The sequence below is a fragment of the Phoenix dactylifera genome, chromosome 6, assembly GCF_051530095.1.
Source record: "Phoenix dactylifera cultivar Ajwa chromosome 6, Ajwa_hap1_PhDact_Kaust_v1.1, whole genome shotgun sequence".
Classification (NCBI taxonomy): domain Eukaryota; kingdom Viridiplantae; phylum Streptophyta; class Magnoliopsida; order Arecales; family Arecaceae; genus Phoenix; species Phoenix dactylifera.
In genome coordinates, this window is record NC_143195.1 from 9,212,279 (window position 1) to 9,218,278 (window position 6,000).

Here is a 6,000-nt window from a genome sequence, read left to right on the forward strand (position 1 = left end):
AATAGACTTGCTCATAATTGAAACTAATCTAACGGTTTCTTCTACTTCTAGTTGGGTTATAGATTCTGGTTCTAATGCTCATTTGTGCACTACCATGCAGGGTCTAAAGGAAAGTAGAAGGCTGGCGGAAGGTGCGGTAACCCTTCGGGTTGGCAACGGGGCAAAAGTTGCTGCTGTGGCTGTGGGCACCTACCATCTGCGACTACCGTCTGGATTTAGTTTAATACTTAGAGACTGCTATTATGTACCTGTTGCTAGCAGAAATTTGATTTCTGTTTCATGTCTAGCACAGGAAGGTCATGTTTTTACATTTGACAAAGACTGATGTTCTATTTATTTGAGAAATAAAATAGTCGCACGTGGTTTTATGATTGACAGTCTCTATCATTTACATATGGATGTATCTGTGAATGTTACCGAGCAAGATGTGAGTGCCAAAGGATCCAAAAGATCCAGAGATGAGATAAACCAAAGATATTTGTGGCACCTCAGGCTTGGCCATATTGGAGAGGACAGAATGAACAAAATGGATAAAGATGGGCTTTTAGGCTCATTGACTTCCGAGTCATATCCAGTTTGCGAGTCCTGTCTTCAAGAAAAAATGGCTAGACTGCCCTTTGTAGGACATGGGGAGAGGACCACTGAAATACTTACCCTAGTACATACAGATGTATGTGGCCCATTCGATGTGCTAGCCAGGGGACGTTATTCGTACTTCATTACCTTTACAGATGATTATTCACGGTATGGGTATGTGTATCTTATGAGACACAAGTCTGAATCTTTTGAAAAGTTCAAAGAATTCAAGAATGAAGTAGAAAAACAAACTGGAAAACCTCTTAAGGCTCTTCGATCAGATCGAGGAGGAGAATACCTTAGTGGGGAATTCCGGGACTATCTCAAAGAAAACGGCATAGTCTCACAATGGACACCTCCGGGTACACCTCAACTCAACGGAGTGTCAGAGAGGAGGAATCGGACCCTATTGGATATGGTCAGGTCCATGATGAGCTTCACTGATTTACCTACGTTCCTTTGGGGAGATGCCTTACTCACAGCGATTTATTTATTGAATAGAGTTCCCTCTAAATCCGTTCCTACCACACCGTATGAGATATGGCATGGTAAGAAACCAAGTCTGGGTCATCTCAAGATTTGGGGATGTCCGGCCCACGTCAAGCGACTACAGGCGGACAAACTAGAGGCTAGGACCATAAGTGCTCGTTTTATAGGATATCCTAAAGAGTCATTAGGATACAATTTTTACGTCTCAGAGGATCACAATGTGTTTGTGAGCCGTCATGCCATCTTCTTGGAAAATCAGTTTATCCTTGATAGAGGCAGTGGGAGGAAAATTGAGCTTGAAGAGAAAGTCTCTGAAAAGCAACGAGTCATGGATCCTATAGAACCCATTCATAAAGAGCCAGTACACGATGTCCCTCAACCACCTCGTAGATCTAGTAGGGTCTCCCATCCTCCCGATAGATACTTAGGTATACTAGAAGAGGATACCGAGGAAATGTTCCTAGTGGGAGATAGGGATCACATACAGGATCCCAAAAACTACAACGAGGCGATATCTGATATCGATTCCGAGAAATGGCTGGAAGCTATGAAGTCAGAGTTAGACTCCATGCGTTCCAACCAAGTCTGGACCTTAGTAGATCCACCAGAAGGTATTGTACCTATTGGATGCAAATGGATCTACAAAAGGAAGATAGGTTCGGATGGAAAGGTAGAGACCTATAAAGCAAGGCTTGTGGCGAAAGGGTATAGTCAGCGCGAAGGCATTGACTATCAGGAGACCTTTTCACCTGTAGCCATGCTAAAATCCATCCGAACATTGCTTGCCATTGCAGCATTTCATGATTATGAAATCTGGCAGATGGATGTGAAAACTGCTTTCCTGAATGGATATCTTGATGAAGATATCTATATGGAACAACCTTTGGGTTTCACTTCCAGTGATGGAGATCACAAGGTCTGCAAGCTGCAAAGGTCCATCTATGGACTAAAGCAAGCATCTCGGAGTTGGAACACTCGTTTCGATGATGCAATCAAAACGTTTGATTTCATCAAAAACGAAGAGGAACCGTGTGTTCACAAAAAGGTTAGTGGGAGTGCTGTCGTTTTTCTCGTACTGTACGTAGATGACATTCTCCTGATTGGGAATGATATTCCCATGCTAACCTCGGTCAAGGTCTGGTTGTCAAAAGAATTCTCCATGAAAGACCTTGGGGAAGCATCCTATATTTTGGAAATAAAGGTCTATAGAGATAGATCTAAAAGAATGCTTGGCCTTTCACAGAAGATGTATATAGAGGAGGTGCTGAAGAGATTCAACACATGAGCAAGATTCCCTATGCATCGGCAATGGGAAGCCTCATGTATGCCATGCTGTGTACACAACCTGATATAGCTCTTGCTGTGAGTGTCACAAGCAGATATCAGTCGGATCCAGGCAAGAAGCACTGGATAGCTGTGAAAGAACAGTCTTAAGTACTTGAGAAGAACTAAGGACATGTTCTTGGTCTTTGGGAGAAGATCAGAGTTGAAGGTAGAAGGATGCACACATATTGATGATAGAAAGTCTACATCAGAATATGTGCAATTGTGGTTCAGTAAATTGGAAGAGTTCCAAACAACCGATCATTATAGATTCTACCTTAGAAGCTGAATGTTAAGCCGTATCTAAGGGTGCAGTGGAAACCTTCTGATTAAAAGTTGATTGCAGAGTTAGGTGTAATGTCATTAGATGCCATAACACTTTACTGTGATAACATTGGCACCATAGCACTAGCTATGGAGCCATGGTCTCATCAGAAATCCAAGCACATAGAGCGGCGCTTCCATTTCATACGCGACTATGATGTAGAGGTGCAGAGAGTAGACTCCGCGGATAACGTGGCAGACCCGTTCACTAAGCAACTGAGTCAGCAAAAGACTGAAGCCCACCTTGAGAAGATGGGCCTAAGATATATGACCAATTGGCTTTAGTGCAAGTGGGAGATTGTTAGATGTATGCCCTAGAAGCCAATTTGGCTGACACATTTTTGATTCTAGGGACATAATTTTGTACTTGACTATTTATTATTGAATAAATAAAAGGCATTTTTCATTCATATTGTTTATGTGTCTATGAATCGTCCAAGAAATTAATAAGATGATGATACATATTCTCAAGAGTTGAGAATTTGAGCCATGTATCATTGGTGATTAATTTCTAAATGCTCCTGATCAATGGATCATCACGAGGACGGTGATCGATCCGATCAGTGCACAGATCATTTTCCTTCTGGATGGACGAGACTTGAGTCCACAGTGTAGGGACACTGAAGTGATAGTGCAGGTGCTTGTTAGAGAACAAGGGTACTGAGCGTGACCAAGACAAGAAGTCACTTGGATGTCTATCCACTCGTCAGTGACTTGCTTGATGTTGCAGTAGTGTGACTGGTCCTTTGACCTGCGGTGCTTCGGCTACTCACAGTGAGGTTATTGTAGTTTGACTGCACACATACATGGTCTCTAGCCATATGGGTCCATGCAGTGTAGATTGGCTGCAGTAGGTTCACTGTAGGAGTAGGGTATGCACCTATAAGGAATCTATCGACCTTGATAGAAGAGGAGTGATCCTATGTGATTTGTTAGACTGAGTTCTAAGACCTTGGCCAGGGCAGTAATATAAAGTGGAAAAAGAGTTTTTCACTATCGAACTCGAGTCGAATAAATCTTGACATATGACAGACGATGGGGTTTGACGAGTTGTCCATGACCTCCGTCCTGTAGGGATCCACGATAGTAGGACTGTATCACATGTTAACTGCACCTAGAGGTTCATCATTCCATTCTGCTGGGTAGCCACTACATGCTGCTAGGTGTCACTGGTGGATGGTGGGACTCATAGGGATTATCTTGATGATCGATAAACCCTAATGAGTTGAGTTGGAATCGTTCCAACCCAATGAAAGGAGTTTTCAATGATATTGAGATAGAGATCACAATATATCTCACTACCAGTCAGAATAGAACCTATGGGGTCACACACACTAGAAGTATTGACCGATCCGATGGTTGAAATTGTGATTAGGAATCACAAGAAATCAATTTAATTGATAAGAAGTTGAAGAAGGAACAAAGGGAATTAATTAATTGGACTTAAACACAAATCCTACTTCGAATAGGATTCCTAGAGTCACAATTGGATTAGGACTGGGAATCCTAGTTGGAGTAGGACTGGAATTTCTACTTGGAATAGGATTCCTACAATCCTAATGAGATTAGGAATTTTGAATTAAAATTGGATTCCTACTTGGAGTAGGATTCCTAGAAATCCTAATTGGATTAGGACTTCGGATTCAAATAGAGTCCTAATTGGATTAGGACTAAAATTAAATACATCCTAATTGGATTAGGACTCCTTAAGTCTAATTTAATTATTAATCTAATGAATCAACATGACTCCTAATTGGATTAGGATTGAAGAGTTCAATTAAGTCATGATTCATTCAAGTCCTAATTGGATTAGGACTAGCGTAGATTGAACCCAAATTTGGCTAATCCTAATTAGATTAGGATTAAACCATGAGAGAGGCACCTAATCCTCTTTGGAAGAGGATTGGGTTAACCAAGTAAGAGGGGCATCAGCCCCTCTTCACTTAGTTGGTGCGACATGAAGAGAGAAGGGGGCCGGCGCCCCCTCTTGGAAAGTAGTCAAGGGCTCCTAACTTGTAGGAGCCCTTCATCCTTATTAAAGGAGGACTAGGGCCGGCGCCCTAGATGAACCTTTCTCCTCTTCATCACGTGGCCACCCTCTCTCCATCTCTCCTTGGTTCAGCCGCCATCAGCAAAGGGAAAAGAAGAGGAGGCGTCTCCCTCCTCTTGGTCTTCTTCCTTGGCTTCAGCGCGTGTGAAGAGAAGAAGGCTGCGAAGGGATTTGATCTTCTTCCTCTTCTTCATCCTTCTTCTTCCTCCTCTCAAGTGCAATCAAGAGTTGATTGAAAGAGAGGACATCAGCCATCAAAGCTATCTCTGCAAGGGAGCTAGCACCCCGGTGAGATAGAGAGCTTGGATCGGATCCTGCTTCGTGTGGATACCCGTAGAGGCCGGACGTTTGAACGGCTTCAAGCGAACCCTCTTCTAAAAACCACGAATTCAGATTTGTGGTGATCATCTACCCGCGCAAGGTGAAGATCTGATCTTCCTATTAGTTTTAAAAGTTTTAATTCTTACCTAATTACGAAAGGTCTCGAAACAACGTTCATGCGATGAACGTCAAACCCGTGCATGCCTCTTCCGCTGCCATCTGAAAAATTTTTGAAATATCAGCGGCATGGGCGGGTTCCCAACAATTGAAACATTAGGGGGTCTTTTCATTAGAGTCCAAACTTCATTTCTTTCAAATTGATTTAATTCCTCTTGCATAGCATTCATCCAATTGTCATCTTTTTCAGCTTCTTCTAGTGATTTAGGCTCTATTTGAGAAACGAAAGCAAGATAATTACTAGTATTTCTTAGAGAGGATCTAGTTCTTATACCTTGTGAAGGATCACCAAGGATTAGATCCTTTGGATGACCATGTGCATACCTCCATTCCTTAGGAAGATCTTGATTTCTTGATGGAGGTTGATCTTCTTCACCTTGCTGATTTGTATCTTCTTTGATCTCATCCTCATGTTGTTTGTCTTGAAAGGAGAATTCCTTCATTCGGTCTTCAAGTATACCTGCATCACCATCTTCTTCTTTTCTAGAAGAATCTCCATTAGCTTCATCAAAAACAACATGAATGGATTCTTCAACAACGAGAGTTCTCTTGTTGAAGACCCTGTATGCTCTACTAGATGAGGAATAACCTAAGAAGATCCCCTCATCTGATTTAGCACTAAATTTGCTTAGATTGTCCTTTCCATTATTTAAAATAAAGCATCGACAACCGAAAACATGAAAATAGCTTATATTTGGTTTCTTACCTTTTATTAGCTCATAAGGTGTTTTCTTCAAGAT